The following is a 26010-nucleotide window of genomic DNA, read 5'->3' as shown; positions in this document are numbered from 1 at the left end:
GAAGGAGTATGCCAAACATCTAAGGATAATTATAAAATAGCATTGCCAATCATCAGAATTAAATAATTATGACTATTTCAAGAAAAATGAAAAACTGGGTTCTTCACAGTATAGTTAACCCCTGAACAACATGGCTTTAAACTGCATGGATATGCTTATACATGGATTTTTTTTCGATAAATATATTGGATAAGTTTATGGAGATTTGTGACAATTTGAATAAAAATCTCTCAGACAAACCATGTAGCAGGGACATATAAAAATTATTTAGAAGTTATGCATATCATGAATTTATAATATATATACAATTTTATCATTTACTTTCATATATACAAAGCTATTATAAAAAGTTAACATTTATTGAAACTTACACACACATAGGGACCATGCATGGCACCATTTGCAGTTGAGAGAAATGGAAACAAACATAAAGTTGTAGTATCAATCGTAACCACAAAAAATTAACCATAGTAAATGTGTACTACGGTAATAGTTTCATAGCCACCTCCTGTTGCTACTGCTGTGAACTCAATTGTTGTGAGCTTGAACTTAAACTTAAAACACAATACAGTGCTAACCAGATCCACGTGAGCAGTTCATCTCTCCAGTAAACTGTGTACCACAGCAAGAAGTGATCTCTTGTGTTTCTCATGTATTTTTCATTGTGTTGTGTGTAATACCTCCAACCTTGAATAATACCATGTGATGCTGGAAGTGCTCCCAAGAAGCACAGAAAAGCCATGACATCACAAGAAAAAGTTGAATTGCTCGATATGTACTGTTGATTGAGGTCTGCTCCTGCAGGTACCCACCATTTCAAGATAAATGCATCCAGTATAAAGATTATTGTGAAAATAGAAAAGGAAATTCATGAAGCCATGACTGCAGCAATGCTAGCACGTATGAAAACCTTGCATTATTGCAAAATACCTTTTTATCTTGTATTATAGGCGTGACTTTCATGTAGGTACAGGGTTGCTATAAGAAAGGCATACCTATAGATTCTAATATGATATGAGAAAAAGCAAATCATTATATGACATTTATTCATATTTGACAACTTAAAGCAAAAGGAAGGTGAAGGATTTAAAGCTGGAGAATTTAATGCTAGTGAAGGATGGTTTGATAATTTTAGAAAGAGCTTTGGCTTAAAAAAAAAATGTCAAGATAAGGGGAGATGCAGCTTCTGCTGACAAAGAGGCATAAGATGAATTCCCAGACACCTCTAAGAAAATCACTGAGGAGAAAGGATATCTGACTGAACAGGTTTTTAAGCAGATGAAACTGCTCTATTCTGAGAAAAAAAAAAATGCCACAAAGGACGTTTATTAGGAAGGAAAAGAAATGAGCACCAGGATTTAAGGAAGGAAGGGATAATTCAACTACTGTTTTGTGCAAATGAATTTAGGTTTTTTTGTTTTTTTTTTTTAATGAATTTAGGTTTATGATCAGGACTGTCTTTATTTACAAAGCTGCTAATCCCAAGACTTGAAGGGAAAGATAAACACTGGCTGCTAGTTTTCTAGTTGTACAAGAAGACCTGGACAATGAGAAGCCTTTTGCTGGATCGGTTCCACTGATGCTTGCCCCTGAAGTTCTTTTAATATTGGGCAGTGCTCCTGGCTACCCAGAACCCCATGAGTTCAACATCAATGGGGTCAAAGTGATCTCCTTGTCCCCAAACACAATGTCTCTAATTCAACCTCTAGATGAGGGTCACAAGGACACTAGAGGCTCATTACATACATATTCTATGGGAGGGATTGTCAATGCTATGGAAAAGAACCCCAATAGAACACATCATGAAAGCCATTAAGCCCAGAACAATATATTCCTGCTGGAGAAAACTGTGTCCAGATGTATTCCTTGACTTCCCAGGATTGCTACAGAGCCAGTCAGGGAAATCCTGAAAGAGACTGTGGCTATGGGGGAAAAAAAAGGTGGGGGAAAAGGGTTTCAAGGTATAGATCTTGGACAAATCCAAGACCTAATCGACATCACACCAGAGGGACGAACAGAAGATGACCAGATGGAGATGAGTGCTTCCTAACCAGTGCCAGACGATGAGAAAGAAAATGTAGAGGTAGTGGTGCCAGAAAACAAATGGATATTAGACAGCCTGGCAGAAGGGTTTCAATTATTCAAGACTGCTCTTGACTTCTTCTACAACACAGACCCTTCTATATGTCAGCACAGAATGAACAAACCTTTTAGAATCTGTAAAAGGAAGAAAGTGAGTTTTACTCACGCCCAGGTTAAGACAGCTGCCCAAGATACACAATCTTCACAAAGAAGAGAGCGCTTTGGGGAAGGCATATCCGATGTAGGGTTATTTACTTTTTTTACATAAAAAGTTACAAATCATCATGACAAAAGACATTGCAGAAAGTTATAGACTAAGCTTTTAGTGTGAGCAGGTCTGTATGTCACTATCATGGGAACCAGCGAGGTCTTACTTATTTTTACAAGTTTGGGATGTTCTTTTTTAGGTCATTTGACGACAAAGCAGATGTACAATGTTGTGCTTGGGGCAGAAAGAGATCCCATGCACTGAGGTTTTGCCTAGTCATTCTGACCATGGTAAATGTTAAAGCATAGCTTCCCTAAGAGCCCATGAGCAGGGCCAATAAATATTAAAAGTTGAAAATTTCCTTTATTTTATCCAATGATACAGACACTGGTTTTGTAAAGCGAAATGACTAAAGAGTGAATGAAGGATTGGTACCATACAGGAACATTTTAAGAGAAATCAAAAAAGTCATACGGGGCGCCTGGGTGGCTCAGTGGGTTAAGCCTCTGCCTATGGCTCAGGTCGTGATCCCAGGGGCCTGGGATGGAGCCTCACATTGCATCGGTCTCTCTGCTCAGTGGGCAGCCTGCTTCCCCCTCTCTCTCTGCCTGCCTCTCTGCCTACTTGTGATCTCTCTCTGTCAAATAAATAAATAAAATCTTTTAAAAAATCAGACGGAAATTACAATGTATTTCTGGAAAGTTACACCCAGGGGGCCTGTTGCGCATTCCTTCCCTTCTGCCTCCTCCATCTCTGCCACCCCTGAGACAGCAAGACCAACCCCTCCTCTTCCTCTTCCTCCTCAGCCCACTCAACACGGAGAGACAAGGATGAAGACCTTTATGATGATCTGCTGGTACTTAACAAATAGTAAATAATTTTCATGCTGTACAGTTAATGAATGTACCTGTTGTGTAGATGTGTGTCTTCTTGTGAAAATCTAATAACTGTATGCCAAGAAATAGATGAGATTTTTTTTTGTCATCATCATTGCTTAAGTATCCATCATGTAGAACATCGTGTGCAAATCTTGGAAGTGGATAACCTATCCTTTCATAGGCGTAAGATGAGTGGTATTTAATATAAAAATAATAATGTGTATGTTTTTCATTTTCTAACTTTGCTTTTGAAGACTTCTATTACCATACAGTAGGCATCCCCTCATAATTGGAGAAACTGTGTATCAGCCTATCATCACAGGTAGTTTTTTTTAAATGTAATGATGTTTCCAACATTTTATTATGAATATTATTATAATACTGTATGCCATAAAATTTTATAATGATTCATTCATTAGTGTATAGGCTAGGCTACTGTGAAGCAATCCATGTCAATTTTGCTAGGCTACCATAAAGCAATTGTTTTGCTGCTTCATTATCAATATATGTATGTGTTATACCCATAAGTATTTCTTTTTCACATTATCTTTTCATGTTTGATGTCCAGTACTAATAATATGAATAGCATCTACAGTGTTTTGTATCATATAAGACAATGCTGATGCAAGTACTGACAAAAAAATGATTCATCTTGTAACAGACAACATAATCTTATGGTATGGATAAATACATATAGTACCAGAAATATATTTTCTCTTTTTTTTGGAAGATTTTATTTATTTATTTGACAGAGAGATCACAAGTAGGCAGAGAGACAGGCAGAGGGGGAGGGGGAAGCAGGCTCCCCGCTGAGCAGAGAGCCTGATGTGGGGCTCCATCCCAGGACCCTGGGATCATGACCTGAGCCGAAGGCAGCCACCCAGGTGCCCCAGGAAACATATTTTCTCTCACAATTTTCTTAACATTTTTTCTCTAGCTTACTTGAAGAATATAATATATAAAATGTATAACATACAAAATATGTGTTAATCGACTATTTATATTTTCAGCACGGTTTCTGGTCAACAGTAGGCTATCAGCAGTTAAGTTTTTGCAGAGTCCAAAGTTATACATGGATTTTTAACTATGCAGAGGGTTAGTGCTCCTAACTTCCATGTTGTTCAAGGGTCAGCTGTGTTTTGTTTTGTTGTTGTTTTTTTTTTTCACAAACACATGACGTTAAGTAACACTTTTTATATAGCTCTTGTATACTTGGGCTGGAAATATGAAACTCTTAAGAACCAGTTTTCCCAGAATATATTTATGACTGGACCAGTATTGCAAGATACTCTCTTTCTAAGATAAATAAATAAAATCTTTAAAAAATACGTTTACAAAGGGGACCTACAAATTACTCCTTTTTTTTCCTTTTAACATAGAAAATATTAAAAAAAAAAAAAACTTGAGCAGGCGCTTCATTACTTCCATATTTACTGGTATGAACTCTGAAATTGTATTTCTCCAATCAGAAGAAGAAAGCATAGCTCATGACCTTTTGCAGACTACTGTGCATCGTTCTTTAGAGCTGTTTCTCATGTAACTGCCAATTTACATGAAACAGTCTCTTGGCAATAATCACTCATCCAGATGCACTCTTTCTAAGACAGCAAAGTTTTCATCTTTGAAAGGGATCAGTTTGCCTTTCCACTTATAAATACAAAAATTTAAAAGTACATTTAAGGATGCTATGGTATTATTTAACAAAGAGTTCTCAGTTTTAGAGATACATACTGAAATATTTATGGGTAAAAAAAGATAACATCTTACAGTTTCTTCAAAATAAGAGAGGAAGGGGAGAAATATTGTTATGAATTAATAATTGTTGAAGGTGGAAGACAGGAACAAGGGAATTTATGGTAAGATTCTATTTTTATATACAATTGAAATTGACCATAGCCAAAAGACAATTCATACCCCCCACAGCGCATATAGCTGGAACAAAGCATATTATTTCATACAAGGATAATGTTATCACAAAGTATTACAAAAGCAAATTTAGTTGTTTATATTTATTGTTAAGCTTAGTATATGGTACTATTTAAGGGTCATAAATTTTATTTATAATAAGCACAATAACCTAAGAATAAAATCTAGTTAGTTCTCCCTAACATTTATACTCTTATAAGAAATGAGTTTCTAGTATTTACACTATTTTTATAGTATATTCCAGAACTTTCCCTGGTAACTTTTTCAATATTTATACACCACCATTGTTGGATCACTGAATCTTGAGAAAATTTTTCTACTCCTGACAGAAACAACAATGCATAAATCTTTTATTGCATGCAAAAACTACCTTAGAGATTTGAAGAAAATGGGAAAGTGTGTACTTTTGTTTTTATGTATAAGAAACATATGGTTATGCTTTGGGGGGTAATTGTTGATTGACAATATGAGAAGTGATTTAAATGTAACTTCCAAAGTTATTGGAAGTTATTCCAAACAATTCCCTTTGGCAATTAAGACTTCAAAAGCAAATGAGAGGTAAGTATTTGATTTCCCACTTAAAAATGTAATTTTACTGGGGCACCTGGGTGGCTCAGTGGGTTAAAGCCTCTGCCTTCGGCTCGGGTCGTGATCTCAGGGTTCTGGGATCAAGCCCCACATCGGGCTCTCTGCTCCATGGGGAGCCTGCTTCCTCCTCTCTCTCTGCCTGCCTCTCTGCCTACTTGTGATCTCTGTCAAATAAATAAATAAAATAATTTTTTTTAAAGTAACTTTACAAGTTATTACCTTAAATAACAAATGTAGGGACACCTGGGTGGCTCAGTCGGTTAAGCCTCTGCCTTCAGCTCAGGTCATGATCCCAGGGTCCTGGGATCCACTCCCACACTGGGCTCCTTGCTCATCAGGGAGCCTGTTTCTCTCTCTCCCTCTGCCACTGCCCCCTGCTTGTGTGCTCAGTTTCTCTCTCTCTCTCTCTCTCTGCCTGCCACTTTACCTGCTTGTGCTCTCTCTCTCTCTGACAAATAAAATTAAATTAAAAATATTTTTTAAAATGTAGTATGTAGATCACAGCCACTTAAACCATTTCCCAGTTTTACAAAGCAACCATTTTATTCAGCACCATTGACTAAAGAGGTTAGCATTGAATTTGGAAACATGATTTGAAACGTGTCTCCTCATGGAAGAGTCTTGGAAGTATATTTTATTTCTAAACTGTAAACAAATTTAAAGGATCCAACTGATAAAATGTGAACGTGACTTCAGACCCTAAGCAGCTTTTCTGCCATGTAAAGATATATTCTCTCCTCAGAGACAGTATAGCTCAGGGTCCTCAATCACCATCACCACCGTTTTCTCCCCCGCTTTGTCTCCTCCAGCAGAGGTGGTCATGTGACATTTTCCTGCACAACCCCAACCCAGAAATTTGAATTCTATGGTGCAATTAGATGGTCATAATTGAAGAGAATCAGGGCAGTTAATACAATGGGTTTGGTATATGATCCAATAATGTGACTTATTTCCAGCATGCATGCCCACAGACTCATAGCTAGCTACTTTCACACATGCCCTTTATTATCTCATTCTCTACACACTGTCTATAGCCTTTTATCACACTTGCAAAAAGGTCTATATTATTAATCACTTTCTTCAGGACACAGCAACATAACATGAAATACCACACACTATCTCACAAGTATTCCAGATGATATTAATGGTACCAAATTGAAGTTTGACACTATTTGGTACTTTTCTCTCTTTGTTGACTTTAAAAGCCCAGTCACACCTGAAACCTCCCTTACTTATCTTAGTAATCTCCACCCATGAGTTCATCTAATACTTTATTAAAGTATTAAAGTATTCCCGCCCAGAAAACATGTCCTTCACATTTACTGTCTACTAGGTAAAGTATGCATTGCTGCCTTTAATTGGAACTAAACTATCTTTTCCAAGTTCCAAAGGGTGACTCTTCACTCCAGAATTTGAAAAACAAACAAGGCCTAAATTAATTTTCTCTGTATTCACTCAGATTTTATAAGCTTCAATCTTGCACTCATATTAGGATCTGTCTTTGAAGACTGAAGAGTTCTTACTTAGAAAATCTACTCAGTAGAGTTCTCCAGCCCCTCAATTATACAAATTGCTGTTACTGAAGACGTTTCTAGTCCTGCTAATGTCCTACTTGAAGTCTGTGATCAAAACTGAACAAGGAAATATATGTGGGGGGAAAAAAGTTAGTGTGTACAAATTCACTCTGCACCCAGCTGCAGCCCCGGGGGGGGGTGCTTTTTCTGTATTCTATAGAAACATCCCCAAGGGGTGTGATCACCTTAACCCATCAAGGGCGATGCAACCTTGTGGGGACGCGGGGAGAAGAAGAAACATAAATCACTGTGGATTTCTGTTGGGTGCTATGACGTGTAGAAGCTTACATTTTGAGAGAGATACTGCCTTGATCAGACCGACATCAAGTCTAGAGCATATGATTTCATTTATTAGTCAAATGGCTGGTTGACTTGTTCAATCATTCATTTTTTAAAATCCAGTATTTATTGAGCTGCTACTGTGTGTTGTGACCTGCATATTGTTGAAACAATGGTGACCCTACCTTCATGGCATTTATGGTATAGGTAGTTATATATGTCTTTCTCTTTCTGAAAAAAAATGTAATTGGCTAGCACTCATGTATATGTGAGGGTTGTATGTTAGAGGGATGTTAAAAATGCATAACCAAATAATGAGGAAGAGGCAGAGTGGGAACAAGCTTACTTAGGGTTAGTAGCCGAAGTATCCAGGTATTGCGAAACATCATACCCAGAAAAGTTTTAGCTGTAAGAACACTCATGAGGACCAAATAGTCACTTTTCTTTGAGTCCATACTCCTCATTTTACTGTGTTTATTGACTCCTTTTACACTAAAACAAGATTCATATCCATTCCCTAGCCACACACAGAGAATAAAGAGTAATGTTTGTCTTACCTATATAAGAAGGCCCATAATAAGGAAAATTTTCTAGTAATGAATAAGGTTTTGTCTCAGGGTTCCCTCAAGTATACCACTGAAACAAAGATTGGACTGCAAGTAGTTTGTTTTGGAGATAACACCAAAACACATAATAAGGGAATGGGGAAGTAAGGCAGGGAAGGGAAAGAATCCAATAGAATAAGTTCATGGGCAGGTTACCACTGTAGATGACTGGGACTCAATCCCAATGAGGAGTCTCAGAGATACTATGAACCATGCACCTCAGAATTATGCCTTCCATGAGAAAGAACCTGGAGTATTTATGCACCAACTACTGTTCCTCCTTGTATGAGGGTAGTTCCTATTGGGCCTTAACTCTCTAGCCTTTCTGATCTGCCATCCATGAACTGAGCTCACTCCTGGGGACAGAGAAAACTCTCTGGCAGAGAACACAGGAAATATCTTCAGGTGACCCCAGGGTAGGCATATGGGCAGTTGCCAGCAACAGATTTTTAAATAAATTTGTATTTTCTTAATCATAAGAGTATTTACATACTTATGAAAACAGAAGTCCATTGTAAGCCATTATTCAGCCCTCAGACAAAGCTCTTCCAAGGTCTACAACTCAAAGATTAGGACTATTGTCCTATATAACTTAAGAAACAATAAAATAGAAATATTTCTCTTCTCAAAATATCATAAAGAAAAAAATCATACTGCATACTTATTTCCTTAGCGGATAATCCTATTCCTTCAGTCATTTTTTTTCAAGCAAACTCTGCCTTAGTGGATGTAAAATAAGATGCGACACCTTCATGTAGGGTAGCCCTTACCAACAAGATTTTTGGTATTCAACTTTCTCTTATAGTGATTCTTCCACACTCCTCCTTGGGTCAAACTGACCATTACATTAAGTAGTAAGAGGTCAACAGAGTCATTCCTAGTCTAGAACTTTCCATAAGAAAGTCACAGTCTCTGGCCACACGTGACAGAGGAAGCATTTGAATTCCTTCTAGAATAAAAAGTACAACTGGGTTATTAGGTGTTTGAACCACATGCGCTCAGTCATAAAATAACTGTCAGGAGAGTATTAAGGACCAGTAATGATTCCCCCATGGTTCTTTGAGCTCATTTCTGCAAGAATTGAGTTTGAGTCTATTGGGGGCTAGAAAATGCTGAAAGCAGACTATAACTTTTCTTTTCTTTTCTTTTTTTTTTTTTTTTTTAGCTTTATCACCCACTTCTCACTCCTAGACTAAAAAAATGGCAGTGGGCACTCAGAAGCCACATTTGAAGTGTTAGTTTACTTAATCCAAGCAGTAGGTATACCCGTTAGGCAATTATTTGAGACCTATTATGTGTCCTAAACCATTTAGAGGGGGAAGAGGGAAGGAAATACTGTCAAGACCACACAAAATTACATTTGTCTTGAAAATCAGCATACACAAATAGCAATGGTTATTAGTTGAATTGACCAAGGAAAAAGAGGTTGGGAAAGAGGGGCTGAATAATTTTCTAGAAAACTAGTTTGAGATCTACAAGGAAAAGAAATCTAAGTATCTTTTCTATCCTGACAATGAAATATTGATCTTTCCAAATGAAGGATGGAAGACCTTCATATGTGGAAATGCCACCCATAAAACAGAAGCACAATATTGAAATCAAGAATAACAAAAAAGGGGGTGCCTGTGTGGCTCAGTGGGTTAAAGCCTCTGCCTTCGGCTCAGGTCATATTCCCAGCGTCCTGGGATGGAGCCCCGCATCGGGCTCTCTGCTCGGCAGGAGGCCTGCTTCTCCCTCTCCCACTTCCCCTGCCTGTGTTCCCTCTCTCTCTGTGTGTGTGTCTGTCTCTGTCAAATAAATAAAATAAAATCTTTAAAAAAAAAAAGTGTGATGTTCTAACCAGCACATGAGAGGAGAGTCTGCAAAACCTAATTACCCTAGTGCAATCCATGACTAGAGGCTTGGCAGCCCACTGAGGAAAAGCATTGTTCATTCTCAAACTACAGTCCTTCATTATTTTTAAAACTTTAAACTAATTTTCTAGTAGAAAGTGAGCAAGGAAATACTATTCCATGGAGCTGAATAAGAGAAAACTGGTCTTGCCAAAGGTTAGGACAGTCCCAAGAAAGCTGGGGCAGGGGGCAGGAGGTGTTACTGTGCTACTATGGAATCACAACAGCTTTTTCCTGGTTGTGTCTGTACTTTTCTGTTCTCACATTACTTAAGCTGGGAGAGGCCTCAAGAAAGTACATGGCCCAGTGTCCTGTTTATACTCCATTTATTAGAGAGATGATTGAGGTCACTAGAGGGTACAGTTGAGAGTCGGATCAAACTTTATTCAGTGTTCATGTCATCTTGGGCAAATAATTTATAATCCGGATTTCCGTTTCCTCATGCTAGAAAATTATAAAGAAGCAATTCCTACCTCATAGGATTGTGAAGCTTAGCAACAATGCAGGAAATAAATTAGTCTGGTAAGGACTCATCACATCTTTCATTTATTATCTGGTCACAGCACTGGGACTGGCTCCCTGGTCACCTCTATTAACCAGGGCTCACTGGGGCCAGTCTCCTGAGGAGACTCACAGATAATAGCACTATAACTCATTTCTGAGGAAGTTTATCTACCACATGTATTCTCTGTAAGGCACAGCACAGCCTTGAACTTAAGAACATTCATAGTCCTTCAGCACTACATGTGGGGGCCACTTAAAATAGCTAAATCACCAAAAAAGGGGGGGGCAAAAAAACTTGGTACAAAATAGACCATGACTAAAACACTTGTTACATTATGAGCTAAATCAAGAAGGCAGAGTGGGTGTCCTGGTTCAAGATGGTGACACAGGAAGACCCTGAGTTCACCTTCTCCGCAGGCATATCAAATGATATGAACAGAACAATTCCTCCTGAAGAAGAATTGAGGGTGACTGAGCAACCAAAGACAGAGAGAATGGCAAGAGCACAGCAAGAGAAATGAAGAAATGGTAACAAAGGTAACCCCGACCCCCAACACTGTGAATGGCAGTGGGGATAGTACTGAGGGACCAGGAACAGATCCCTGTCATAAGGCACAGGAGAAAACCTTCAGTTTAAAAGGGCCACTAGTATATAAAAAAGACAATGCTGAAACTCTGCCAAGCGGTGGAGGAGCTATGGGAAAGCTCCCCAGTCAGAGGGACTGGAGAACCACACAGCTTACATTCCCACCTCACCTTAAATACCTAGACCAGAACACAGTCCAGATACCATAAAGGACCATGCTAGTCATCTAGGTGAACTTGCTAACTTCAGTGATCTGAGGGTCCACAAGTCCACACCTGCTCTAGACCTGCTGGGACACAGAAAAAAGCTGCAGCTTAAAAGGGCTGAAGAAGCGCAGGAAGGTTCTCTCTCCCATCCCTTCAAAAGCTCAGACCAGAGAGGTCTGGCTCACAGTGAGCCTGTGACCACAGTGAGCCCAAGCTCCTCAAGCCCACACCAACAGCACTGTGATGCTAGGGCAAAGAAAATGAGCTGTGATAGTGTGTGTGTGTGTGTGTGTGATAGTTTTTACTTTTTTTAAAAGATTTATTTATTTACTTATTTGACAGACAGATATCACAAGGAGGCTGAGAGGCAGGCAGAGAGAGGGGAGGGGGGAAGCAGGCTCCCTGCGGAGCAGAGAGCCTGATGCAGGGCTGGATCCCAGGAGCCCAGGACCATGACCTGAGCCGAAGGCAGAGGCTTTAACCCACTGAGCCACCCAGGTGCCCCTAGTTTTTACTTTTTAATTTCATTTTTTTTTTTTTACTTTTAAAAACTTGTCTTATTTTATTTTGGTTTTTTTTTTTTCTCGCTTTTTTCATTTTTTTCCTTTACACCTTTTATTATTTTCTTTTTTTTTCTTTTATTATCACTCTTTCCTTATTCTCTCTGTAAAAAAACGGGGTTTAAAAGAGTAACTAACATAAACTGCCACAGCTCCTGCTAGCCAGCAAAAGTCACCAATCACACACCATCTGCACGGGGGACACCATACGCAAGACCATTCCAACTTTAGAAGTAGCTCTCCCACCAAATCCATAGAAACCATCACAGAAAATCAAGCAAAATGGGGAGACAGAGAAATATGCTCCAAAGAAAGAACAAGAAAAAAAAAAAAACAGAAAAAAATTAGTGAAATAGAAATAAGCAATATGCCTGATAAGGAATTTAAAGTAGTGATCATAAAGATACTCACCAAGCTGAAGAAAAGAATGGAAGAAATCGGAGACCTCTAATAAAGCGATAGAAAATATTAAAAAGAGCCAATCAGAGTTGAAGAATAAAATAACTGAAAAAGAAAAACACACTAGAGAGAATCAATAGTAGATTAGAGGATACAGAAGCACGGGTCAGCACGCTAGAAGAAGAGAGAGGGGAATAAAAGCACACAAGCTGGAGAGCAAAAAGAAGAAAGAATTTTTTTAAATGAGGAGTAAGAGTTCTCTTAGAGAACATTCACATTAAAGGGGAAGAAAGAAGAATATACAATGGGGAAAAGACAGTGTTTTCAATAAAGTGCTGGGAAAACTGAACGGCTACACATAAAAGAATGAAACTGGACTACTTTTGAAAATCATGCACAGAAATAAATTCAAAATGGATGAATGACCTAAATGTGAGACCTAAAACCTTAAAAATCGTAGAAGAGAACACAGGTAGTAATTTCTTTGACTTCAGCCAAGGCGACATTTTTTCTAGGTGTGTCTCCTAAGGCAAGGGAAACAAAAGCAAAATTAAGCTGTGAAAAAAAATTTTTCACAGCAACACAAATAATCCATAAAAAAAGGAACAACCTACTGAATGGGAGGAAGGTATTTACAAGCGATATTTCCATTAAGAGGTCAATACTCAAAATATATAAAGAAGTTGTACAACTGAACAACAACAAAAAAATCCTATTAAAAAATGAGCAGAGGACCTAAATATTTTTCCAAAGAAGACATACAATGCTAACAGATACATGAAAAGATGCTCAACATCACTCATCATCAGGGAAATACAAATCAAAACCATAATGAGATGCCATCTCACATGTCAGAATGGCTACAATTAACAATACAGGAAACAAAAGACATTGGCAAGGATGTGAAGAATGGGAACCCTCTTACACTGTTGGTGGAAATGCAAGCTGGTGCAGCCACTCTGGAAAACAGTATGGAGGTTCCTCAAGAAGATCAAAACAGAACTACCCTATGACCCAGCAATTGCACTTCTAGGCATTTACCCAAAGGATACAAAACTGGTGATTTGAAGGGGCACATGCACCCTGATATTTATAGCAGCAATGTCCACAATAGACAGATTATGGAGAGAGTCTAAATGTCTATTAACTGAGGAATAGATAAAGAAGGGACGGTATATATATATATATATATACACACATATATATATATGTTACAATATTAAATTTAAATATATATTCCATCATATATTCCATACACACACATACATATTTTATATATATAAATACATACATATTTTATATATATATATTCCATCATATATTCCACACACACATACATATTTTATATATATATTAAATATACATATATATTTAATTTATATATATATTCCACACACACACATACATATTTTATATATATTTATATATAAAATATATATATATATATATATATAAAATATGTATGTGTGTGTGTGTAATACATGATGGAATATTACTCAGCCATCTAAATCAATGAAATCTTGCCATTTGCAATGACATGGGTGGAGCTAGGTGTATTATGCTAAGCAAAGTAATTCAGAGAAACACAAATACCGTATAATTTCACTCATATATGGAATTTAAGAAACAAAACAGCTGAATATAGGGGAAGGGAAAAAAAGAGAGGGAGGGAAACAAACCGTAAGAGACTCTACAATAGAGATCCAACTGAGGGTTGCTGGAGGGAGGTGGGTGAGGGATGTGCTCAATGGCTGCTGGGCATTAAGGAGGGCACTCGTTGTGATGAGCACTGGGTGTTGTATGTAAGTGATGAATCATTTGATTCTAGACCTGAAACCAATTTTACCAGATGTGTGAACTAACTAGAATTCAAATAAAAACTTGAAATAAAAAAACTACAAAAAGATATCACCTCATGCCTGTTAGAATGGTTAAAAATCAAGAACACAAGAAACAAGTGGTGAGGATGTGGAGAAAAAGGAACCCTCACATGCTGTTGATGGGATGCAAACTGGTACAGCCACTTGGAAAATAGTATGGAGGTTCCTCAGAAAATTAAAAATAGAAATACTGTATGATTGAATAATTCCACTGTTCAGTGTTTACCCAGGGAAAACAAAAACACTAACTCAAATACCATATGATTCCATTCATAAATAGAATCTTAAAATGAATAATAAAACAAGAAGAAATCAGAGAGAGAGAGACAAACCAAAAGAGATTCTTCACCATAGGAAACAAACTGAGGGCTGCTGGAGGGGATACGGGTGGGAGGATGGGGTAACTGGGTGATGGGCTTTAAGGAGGGCACATGAGGGGCGCCTGGATGGCGCAGTGGGTTAAGGCCTCTGCCTTCAGCTCGGGTCATGATCCCAGGGTCCTGGGATCGAGCCCCGCATCGGGCTGTCTGCTCCGTGGACAGCCTGCTTCCTCCTCTCTCTCTCTGCCTGCCTCTCTGCCTACTTGTGATCTCTCTCTGTCAAATAAATAAATAAAATGTTTAAAAAAAAAAAAGGAGGGCACATGATGTAATGAGCGCTGGGAGTTATATACAACTGAGGAATCAATGAACTCCACCTCTGAAACTAATAATACATGATATGTTAATTAATTGAAGATAAATTAAATTAAAAATAAAATAAAATCTTCAGTGGTATATAAAAAAAAGCAGAATCAGAACTATAAATACAGAGAAAAAACTGATAGTTGCCAGAGCGGAGGGGTGTTTGGTTTGGGCAAAATGGGTGAAAGGGAGTGGGAGATACAGGACTCCAGGTACGGAATGGATAAGTCAGGGGAACAAAAGGCACAGCATGAGGAAGACAGTCAGTGATGTTGTAATAGCGATGTAACAGGACAGATGGTAGCTACATTGTGGTGAACATACATAATGCACAAACTTGTCAAATCACTAAATGATACACCTGAAACAAATATAACACTCTGTGTGAGCTATATTTAAACAAACAAACAAATAAATAAACAGAATTCTGTAGTGGATATTGAGGAATGCAACTGACATAATGTAACCCCTGCTTTCATTACTTTGTATTGGTCAGAAGAGACTTTTTATTCCCATTGACTGATTTTTTTTTAATATTTTTATTTATTTATGTATGTATTTGACAGACAGATCACAAGTAGGCAGAGAGGCAGACGGAGAGAGAGAGGAGAAAGCAGGATCCCCGCTGAGCAGAGAGCCCGATGCGGGACTCGATCCCAAGACCCTGAGATCATGACCCGAGCCGAAGGCAGAGGCCTTAACCCGCTGAGCCACCCAGGCGCCCCTCCATTGACTGATTTTATAATAAATTCATTTTATAAACTTTAAAAAAAGAAGGTAGAGTGGGCATGTGAATTTGAGAACCTCAAGTATTTTTGCCTCTCTGCATCTGTGAATGCCTATAAAAGTACCACAAGTATTGATTTTAAGGTTACATATAAATTTTAGTGAACAAATTCACAAATGACAAAATCTTTAAAAAATTAAGAACCACTGCTAATTGCAGAAATGGGCTTCAAAGCCAGAGACAGATAGCATAAAAGACAACCATAAGCATTTTTACTGTGCTTTTTACATTTAGAAAATATTTAAAAGAAAAAAGTTCACATAAAAAATCCTCAGTACAGGTTAAGCCTCTGCCTTCATCTCAGGTCATGATCTCAGGGTCCTGGGATCGAGCCCCACTTTGGGCTCTCTGCTCAGCAGGGAGCCTGCTTCCCTCTCTCTCTGCCTGCCTCTCTGCCTACTTGTGATCTCTCTGTCAAATAAATATATAAAATCTTTTTTAAAAATCCTCAGTACAGGAAAGATTTAGTTCGTCTACCCATTTTCTATAATGTAGAGATTTAAAGATGAATGCCTTTTAAGAAACTCTTAGTACTTTAAAAACTATCCTTTTGAGAGGAAGTTTGCTGTATGTATTAGTTATCTAGTGATGCTATAAAATATTAACAGAAAATTAGTGGCTTAAAACAACACAAATTTCTCACCATATGATCCAGTACTTCCACAAAGAGAAAAAACCACTAATTCAAAAAGATAGATGCAATGTTTACTGCAGCATTATTTACAATATCCAAGATACAGAAGCAACCACAGTGTCCACCGATAGATGAATGGATAAAGGAGATGGGGTGTAAAAAAAAAAATGTGGTATATATACATAATAGAATATTACTCAGCCATAAAAAAGAATATCTTGCCCTTTGTGATAACATGGGTGGACAATAAGAGGGTATTATGCTAAGTGAGAAAGACAAATACTATGTGATTTCACTTATATGTGGAATCTATAAAACAAAACAGACTCTGAAATACAGAGAACAAACTAGTGGTTGCCAGAGGGGAGCTGGGTGGGGAGATGGGTGAAATAGATGAAGGGGATTAATAGGTATAAACTTCCAGTTATAAAATAAATAAGTCATGGACATGAAAAGTACACTATAGGGAAAACAGTCATTAATATTGTCATAACGTTGTATTACAATATTGGTGACTACACTTATTGTGGTGAGCAGAGTATAGAATTGTTGAATCAACATGCGATACCCCTGAAACTAATATCACATTGTATATTATATGAATTTTTGTATTGGTCAGTTCTGTAGGTCAAAAGTCTGACACAGGTCACAATGGGTTAAATCAATGTGTAGGCAGGGCTTAATTCCTTCTGGAGTCTCCAGGGTAAGATCTATTTCTTTGCCTTTTCTAGATTCTAGAAGCTGCCCACATTCCATGGCTTGGAGGCTTCTTCTTCAGTCTTCAATGTCAGTACTGCTCCCTCTCTATAACTGTTCTTCTTCCACAATATATCTTTCTCTGACCAAACTGGGCAAATTTCTTCCTTTTTAAGGACTCATGTGATTATATTTGTCCCACCCATATAATTCATCTAATCTCCCTATTTTAAAGGTCTTAATTTGATCATATATGCAAAATCCCTTTCGTCATGTAAGTGACACATTCACAAATTCCAGGGATTGGGGTGTAAATATCCTTGGGAAGTCATTATTCTGTCTACTACATGCTGCTTTATAAAGGAAACTAATTAACACACCTTGTATGAAACTAAAGCCAAATAACTTGCACTTAAAAAGGTATTTTTTCTTTGCACATATAAAAAGGATTATGGTGCTCCTTGAAGCTTACCAGTTTTCATGGTAATTGGGTCTTGGAAACTACATAAAGTTCAACTTTGTTTCTTTGACAATGTTTTTATTAAAGCATTTACTGAAGTGAATTAGAACCTGAAAATTGACTTACCAGGCACCAATTTGCAATGACTAATAGCCATTATTTATTTACAGCTGAGAGTAATCAAAATCTGGCTGCTATCTTTCTATGTAGGGGGACCACATTAGTAAAAGAATGAGGTAGGAAACTCTTATATTTGGGGGAGTTATCTTAGGTAATTTTTCTACAGGGAAGCTATCTAACAAGAAACTTCAAAATCTTTTTTTTTCCTTTTAGAGATTTTAGTTATTTATTTGACAGACAGAGATCACAAGTAGGCAGAGAGGCAGGCAGAGAGATAGGGGAAAGCAGGCTCCCTGCTGAGCAGAGAGTCTGATGCGGAGCTTGATCCCAGGATGCTGAGATCATGACCTGAGCTGAAGGCAGAGGCTCAACCAACTGAGCCACCCAGGCACCCCAAGAAACTTCAAAATCTTATTCACAGGTCTACAGGATCACTTTTGCAGGACTCAATTGCTATTTTTTAGGCTTGGCTGTGGATTGAATTTAGTTGTGTTGGGTTCATGTCCACTCTACATGTGTCATCATTTGGCAACATGCCCCAGATATGGTCTTCAAATGGTGGATCTAAAAAACATAAGACACCAAGCCCAAACATGCAAACACATTTACATCTTTCAGTCAAATGTGGGAAACCAGATGTCTTCTCACATAGCATTAACCAAAATAAATGACAACGGACACACAAAATCAAGGGTCAGGAAAGTAGTCACAGACAGGGAGGGAAGAAATAATTGTGAGTAAATAATACAATCTACCGTAAGGGAAAAGAGAGTACAACAGAGTTCCTGGAGTGACATGGAAAAGGTGACTAGTAAGATTCTAGTCTCACTAGATCTTGGGTCTCCAGATCTGTACCATTCCTAGACTGACTTATGGCTTGGATGATCACAATGACTGACAGCAACAGCAATAAGTTACACTGGGAAATTATGCAATAAATACAGATGAGAATCCAGATTTTAAAAGCTAATGAGAGCCTTCGTTCATGCCACAAATCTAGCTTGAACAAATCAAGTGATTTTCCAAAAAGGCACTTGGAAATGTGAATGTTGTTAGGCTTCCATCTAGTGGCCGCCAAGAGCCATTGTTCAAGACGGATGATGAGTAAAGCATGTTAAAGGCAGATAAATGAATAAATAAATAAGTAAATATCTAGAACAGGGAAGATTTTGAAGACGGCAGCATAGTAGGAGGACCCTAGACTCTTATCCCATGAACACAACTAGATAACTATCAACCTGAAGCCTGACAGAAGACACTCCACAACTAAAGAGAGAAAAGAAACCACACTGGAGAAGGTAGGAAGTGCAGAGGTGTGGTTCAGGGGAGAAACAGATCACAGATGTTGTGGAGGGGAGGGAGCTGTGGTTGCAGAGAAGGCAGAGGCAGAGAGAGAGGGGGGAACACCCAGGGGAATGGACAAGGAGAATATTTCCCTAAAGCCACTGGCTTGGAAAATGAGAGGGGTTGAATTTTGTGAGTTATTGCAACCAGCAGGGCTTAAAGCCTGGAGTTTTAAAGGTCAGTGAGCTTGGCTGGGATAGAACCTACAGGGTACTGTGCTGCTCCTGTAGAGAAGGCAGGCAAACAGCTGGGGGGGCAGATAGCATGGAAACAGTGATCTGAAGATCACCTCGGGCATGCAGTGGAAGAGATTATTCAAGCTTCTCAGAGTACATCCTAACAGGCAGCGTTCATACAGATGACTCTCTGGGAACAGAGGAGCTCACTGGTACTCTTTCCCTCCCCACCCCTCAGTGTAAATACTGAGCCACCTGGGGGAAGCAGCACAGTATCTAAGGGCTGCCTAACTTGCTTACAACAAGCCCCACCCCACTGTGCTCTGGCAGGACTGTCCTTCTCAGTCAAGCTTGCATCAGTCTTAGCACAGTGGGCCCCTCACCCAAAAGACCAGCACGAGTTCCTGCCCACGCCATGTCTCTAAAGCCTGGAGTTTCAAAGTTCAGCAGGTTTGGATGGGATAAAGCCAGGAGGATATTGCATTATTCCTGGAGAGAAGGCAGGCAAACAACTGAGAGGCAGTCAGAGTGGAAACAGTGAACTGAAAAATGCCTGGGACACACAGAAGGGAGATTATTTACTCTTCTCAGAGCATGACTCTGGAAGGCAGCATTTATGGAGATACCTCTCCAGGAACAAAGGAGCTGGCTGGCACAAGTTCTTTCCCCTACCCTTCAGCATAAATATAGAGCCACCTGTGGGAAGCAGTGCAGCACTGATGCTGGATGCCTAACTTGCTTATATGCAGCTCGACCCCTCTGTGCTCTGGTGAGACAGCCCTTCTCAGTCAAGCTTGCCCCAGGCCCAGTGGAATATGCCATTCCCCTGGAAGAGAGTTCTGCAGAACCCCAGTGCTGGTGGAGTTGGTGTTAGGTCTCATTTCACAACCACACCAAAGCACACCTGGTTAAAACTCACCATATTCAGGCCAGGGAGCAAACACTGCCCAGAGCAGGCAGAGCAGGCAAGGAAAACCTTTGCAGATGACTGGCCTGAGGGATGGAGCAGCCAGAACACAACAGCAGAGCACATGCAGCACATGCTAGAGACATGCCCATGCCAGAGCACATGCACTCCCTGAAGCACCAGGCCCTCTGCACTTCAGAGCCTTTTCTTCATAAAGCCATTATTTTCCGAAGCAGGAGGCATAACTGGCTAAATAAATAGAAGACATCAATGAAGCCCTTACCACAGAGATAAAAGAGTTTAAAAAAGAATCAGTCAGAGATGAAGAATGCAATAAATGAGACCAGAAACAGGTTTGACACAATAAAAAGCAGGCTGGATGAAGCAGAGGAAAGTATTAGTGACCCAGAAGACAAAAGAGTGGAAAATAATGAAACTGAACAAAAGAGAGAAAGAAGAATTATGCAATACAAGGAAGACCTGGGAACACAGTGACTCCATTAAATGCAATAATATTCATATTGTAGGAGTCCCAGGAGAAAAAGAGAGAGAAAAGGGAGCAGAAAATTTATTTCAAGAAATAATAGTTGAAAACTTCCCTAATCTGGGGAAGGAAACAGACATCCAGATTTAGAAGGCACAGAGATCCCTCAATAAAAGCGGGCCAACACCAAGACTTATTGTAATTAAATTTGTAAAATATAAGTGATAAAGAAAAAAATCCTAAAAACAGGAAGATGAAAGAAGACAGTAATATACAAGGGAAGACCCATAAGGCAGCTGGAGATTGTGCAAAAGAGTGGCATAATATATTCTAAGTGCTGAATGGGAAAAATCTGCAGCCAAAAATAGTCTATCCAGTAAGTCTATTATTCAGAATAGAAGGAGAGATAAAGAGTTTCCCAGACAAGCTAAATGAACGACATTTGTGAACACTAAACCAGCCTTGCAAGAAATACTAAAGGGTACACTTTGAGTGCAAAGGAGATACCAAAAGTGACAGAGATGAGAAAGAATCAGAGAACATCTCCAGACACAATAACAAGTAATAAAATGGCACTAAATATATATCTCTCAATAATTACTCTGAATGTAAATGGACTAAACACTCCAATCAAAAGTTGTAGGGTGTCAGAATGGATTAAAAAAAAAGAAAAGAAAAGGCCCACCTATATGCTCCCTATAAAAGATTCATTTTAGACCTAACGACACATGCAGATTTGAAAGTGAGGGGGTGGAGAAAAATCACACAAATGGAGGTCAAAAGAAAACTAAAGTAGCAATATTTATAATGGAAAAACTAGAGTTTAAAACAAAGGCTGCATAAAGAGACAAAGAAGGGCATTATAAATCATAAAGGAGACAATCCAACAAGAAGATATAACAATTTTAAGTAGTTATGGAGCCAACATGGGAGCATCCAAATATATAAAACAATTCATAACAAACATAAAGGAACTAATTGATAATAACACAATAATATTAGAGGACTTTAACACCCCACTTATATCAATGGATTGATCACCTAAACAGAAAATCAACAAGGAAACAAGGTTTTGAATGACATACTGGACCAGATGGATATTTAGAACATTCTATCCAAAAACAGCAGAGTACACATTCTTTTCAAGTGCACATGGAACATTTTCCAGAATAGACCACATACTAAGTCACAAAACAGGCCTCAATAAATACAAAAAGATTAAAATCATATCATGCACCCTTTTTGACCAAACACTATGAAACTAGAAGTCAACCAGAGGAAAAAAGTTTGGAAAGACCACAAATACATGGAGGTTAAGCAACATGCTACCAAACAATGAATGGTTGAAACAGGAAATTAAAAGAATAAATTTTAAAGACATGGAAACAAATGAAAATGAAAACAAAATCCAGACCCTTTTGGATGTAGCAGACGTGGTCCTTAGAAGGAAATATATAGCAATACAGGCCTACCTCAAGAAGCAAGAAAAATCTCAAATATATAACCTAACCTTACACCTGAAGGAGCTAGAAAAGAACAACAAACCTAAAGCCAGCAGAAGAAGGGAAACAATAAAAATAAGAGCAGAAATAAATAATACAGACACTGGGAAAAAAAAAACCTGATAGAACAAATCAATGAAACCAGGAGTTGGTTGGTTAAAAAGATCAACAAAGTTGATAAACCTCTAACTAGACTTGTCCAAAAGAAAAAAGAGAAATGACCCAAATAAATAAAATCCCAAATGAGAGAGGAGAAATAACAACCCAAACCACAGAAATACAAACAATTATAGAGAATATTATTAAAACTCTTACCACTGTTATTTACCATAAAATTGGCAGTCCTAGCATCGGTAATCAGACAAAAAAAAGAAAGAAAGAGAGGGAGGGAAGGGGTGGGGAGGGGAGAGGGAGGGGAGGGGGTGGGTGGGAGGGAAGGAAAGAAGGAAGGAAGGAAGGAATAAAAGAAAAGAAAGGAAGGAAGGAAAGAAGGAAGAAAAAAGAAACAAAGAGCATCCAAATCATCAAGGAAGAAGTAAACTCTTACTATTTGCAGACAACATAATTCTCTACATAGAAACCCAAAGACTCCACCAAGAAACAGAATTCAGTAAAGTCGCAGGATACAGAATCAATGTACAGAAATCTATTGCATTTCTATATGCCAATGAAGAAGCAACAGAATGAGAAACTGAGGAATCAATCCCACTTAAAATTAAGATACCTAGGAAGAAACCTAACTGAAGTGGTAAAATGCCTGTACTCTGAAAACTATAAAACACTGATAAAAAGAATTGAAGATGACAAACAAACAAATGGAAAAACATTCCATTCTCATAGATTGGAAGAACAAATACTGTTAAAATGTCTATACTACCCAAAGCAATCTACACATTTCATGCAATCTCTATCAAAATACCAACAGCATGTTTTACAGATCTGGAACAAACAATCCGAAAATTTGTATGGAACAAGGAAAGACCTCGAATAGCCAAAGTAATGTTGAAAAAGAAAAGCAAAGCTGGAGGCATCACAATTTCAGACTTCAAGTTATTTCACAAAGTGGTAGTAATCAAAACAGTATTGTACTAGCACAAAAATAAACACATAGATCAATGGAAGAGAATAGAAAATCCAGAAATGAACCCACAACTACATGGTCAATTAATCTTCGACAAAGCAGGAGAAAATATCCAATGGGAAAAGACTGTCTTTTCAACAAATGGTATTGGGAAAACTGAACAAGTACACAGAAAAGAATGAAATGGGGCCACTTTCCTTTTTTAAAAAAATTTTTTAAAGATTTTATTTATTTATTTATTTATTTATTTATTTGACAGAGAGGGAGAGACTGTGAGAGACAGAACACAAGCAGGGGGAGTAAGAGAGGGAGAAGCAGACATCCTGCTGAGCAGGGACCCCAACGTGCAGCTCCATCCCAGGACCTGGGATCATGACCTGAGCTGAAGGCAGATGCTTATCTAACTGAACCACCCAGGCACCCCAAATGGGACCACTTTCTTAGACCACACACAGAAATAAATTCAAAATTGTGGAAAGACCTAAATGTGAGCCAGGAAACCATCAAACTCCTAAAGGAGACACAGGCAGTAACCTCTTTGACACCAGCTATAGCCACTTCTTTCTAAATATATCTCCTGAGGCAAGGGAAACAAAAGCAAAAATAAACTATAGTGACTTCATCAAAATAAAAAGCTCCTGCACAGCAAAGGGAACAATCAACAAAACTAAAAGGCGACCTATGGAATGCGAGAAGATATTTGCAAATGACATATCTAATAAAGAGTTAGTATTCAAAATATATAAAGAACTTATCAAACTCAATGACCCCCAAAATGAATAATCCAATTTAAAAAATGGGCAGAAGACATGAATAGATGTTTTTCCCAAAAAGATATACAGATGTCCAACAGACACATGAAAAGATACTCAACATCCCTGATCATAAGGGAAACGCAAATCAAGACTACAGTGAGTTATCACCACACACCTGTCAGAATGGCTTTAAACACAAGAAGCAAAAAGTGTTGGCAAGGCTGTGGGGAATGGGGAACTCATGCACTGTTACTGGGAAGGCAAACTGGTGCAGCCACTCTGGAAAAAAAGTATGGAAATTGCTCAAAAGGATCCTGAGATCATGACCTGAGCTGAAGACAGATTTTTTTTTAAAGATTTTATTTATTTATTTGACACACAGAGAGAGTTCACAAGTAGGCAGAGAGGCAGGTGGGGTTGGGGGGGGCAGGCTCCCCACTGAGCAGAGAGCCCAATGTGGGGCTCAATCTGATGACCCTGACACCATGACCTGAGCTGAAGGCAGAGTAACCCTCTGAGCCACGCAGGTGCCCCAGAGTATATATTTTCAAGTCTCTTTGGATATAAACATAGGAGTAGAATTGCTGAGCCTTATGGTAACATCTATTTAACATTTTGAGGGGCTGCCAGACTGTTTTCTCAGTTTCACATAATTTTACAACCCCACTGACAAGGTATGAGAGTTCCAATTTCTCCACATCTTCAACACTTGTTGGTATCTATCTTTTTTTATTTTTGCTATCTTGGTGTGGGTAAAGAGGTTTCTCCTTGTGGTTTTGATTGCCTTTTCTGGTGGCTACTGATGTTAAGCATCACTTAATGTGATTTTGGGCCATTTGAATGTCTTCTTATGTCTATCTAAATCCTTTGCATATTTTTATTGGATTATTTGATTTCTATCGCTTAGTTGTGAGTCCCTTACACATTGTGGATACAAATTCTTTATAAGTTATGTGTTTTGCAAATGTTTTCTCCTATTCAGTGCATTCTTTTCCTTTTCTTTTGAATTGCAAAAGTTTTTAATATTATTCTAGTCCTATCTTTTTCTTCAGTTTCTTATGTTTTTCATGTCATATGTAAGAAACCAGTATCTAGTCCAAGGTTATAAAGATTCACTCCTATTTTTTATACAAGTTTTACAACTCTACCTCTTACATTTAAGTCTATAATTCATTTATGAGTTAGTTTTTTTGTGTATGGTATGAAGTAGGTGTCTAAGCCTATTCTTCTGAATGTGGTTATGAGTTATCCCAGTATCATTTGTTCAAAAGATTGTCCCTTGTCCACAGGACAGTCTCGGCAATCTTGTAAAATAATCAGTTGGCCATAAATGTATAGTTTTATTCCTGGATCCTCAGTTCTATTCCATTGATCTACATTTCTATCCTTTTATTAATACCACATAGTCTGTACTAATGTAGCCTCACAGTAAGTTTTGAAGTCAGGAAATATAAGTCCTCTAACTTTGTCCTTTTTCATTGTTGTATGAATTTGAGGTTCTGCTTATCGATTTTTGCAAAAATCCTAAATGACAAACCAAACAAACGGGGTATTGTTAGAGACGTGTTGAATCTGTAGATTGCTTCAAGGATTGCCATCTGATTTTGGGTGGTGAGTATAGAATGAAGGTAAAAAAATGCAGAAAGTAAATAAATATTTCTTAATGAGTGAACCCCAGGTACTAAGGGAGTACAGTCAATGTGTACACTATACAGGTATTACTGCAGATATGTTGGTGTTTGATTTATGTGAATTATTTGAGTATAAACTCATGCTGAGGCAGTATTTTTGAGAATTTATATGAGGGGTGCCTGGGTGGTTTAGTTGATTAGGCATCTGTCCCTTGATTTCAGCTCAGGTCATGGTCTCAGGGCCCTGAGTTTGAGCCCTGAGTTGGCGGGGATGGGGGCGTGGCGGTGGTAATCCCCATTCAGCAGGGAGTCTGATTAATATTCTTTCCCTCTGCCTCTCCTCCCTCCCAAATAAATAATAAAAAAAAAAAAAGAATTTGTATGAAGTAGGGTTAATTGAGAATAAATTGATAAAAATGTGGTAGCGTTATTTTTTACTATAGAATAAATAACATTAACGATGGGAGGTGAATTGCTGTCTTAACAATAGTAAGTCTTCTGATCCATGAACATGGAATGTCTTTACATTTATTCAGGTCCTGTTCAGTTTCTTTCTTTTTTTTTTTTTTTTTTTTTTTTTTTT

The 26010-nt window shown here is 38.2% G+C and overlaps 1 protein-coding gene and 1 non-coding gene across 3 annotated transcripts in view; both read left to right on the top strand.

The window, feature by feature from the left end:
• The window catches only part of PRRG1 (proline rich and Gla domain 1), a 250258-nt gene that overhangs the window by 218960 nt on the left and 5288 nt on the right, over positions 1–26010 (top strand). The gene's annotated exons all lie outside the window — the stretch shown is intronic.
• LOC132007970 (small nucleolar RNA SNORA77) lies at positions 7356–7483 on the top strand. The gene has a single exon (XR_009401516.1). It is a non-coding gene; the product is annotated as a small nucleolar RNA SNORA77 (small nucleolar RNA).

Source organism: Mustela nigripes, chromosome X, assembly GCF_022355385.1.
Source record: "Mustela nigripes isolate SB6536 chromosome X, MUSNIG.SB6536, whole genome shotgun sequence".
NCBI classification, from domain to species: Eukaryota; Metazoa; Chordata; class Mammalia; order Carnivora; family Mustelidae; genus Mustela; species Mustela nigripes.
Note: the sequence above shows the minus strand (reverse complement) of the source record. Positions and strands in the feature narration are given on the sequence as shown.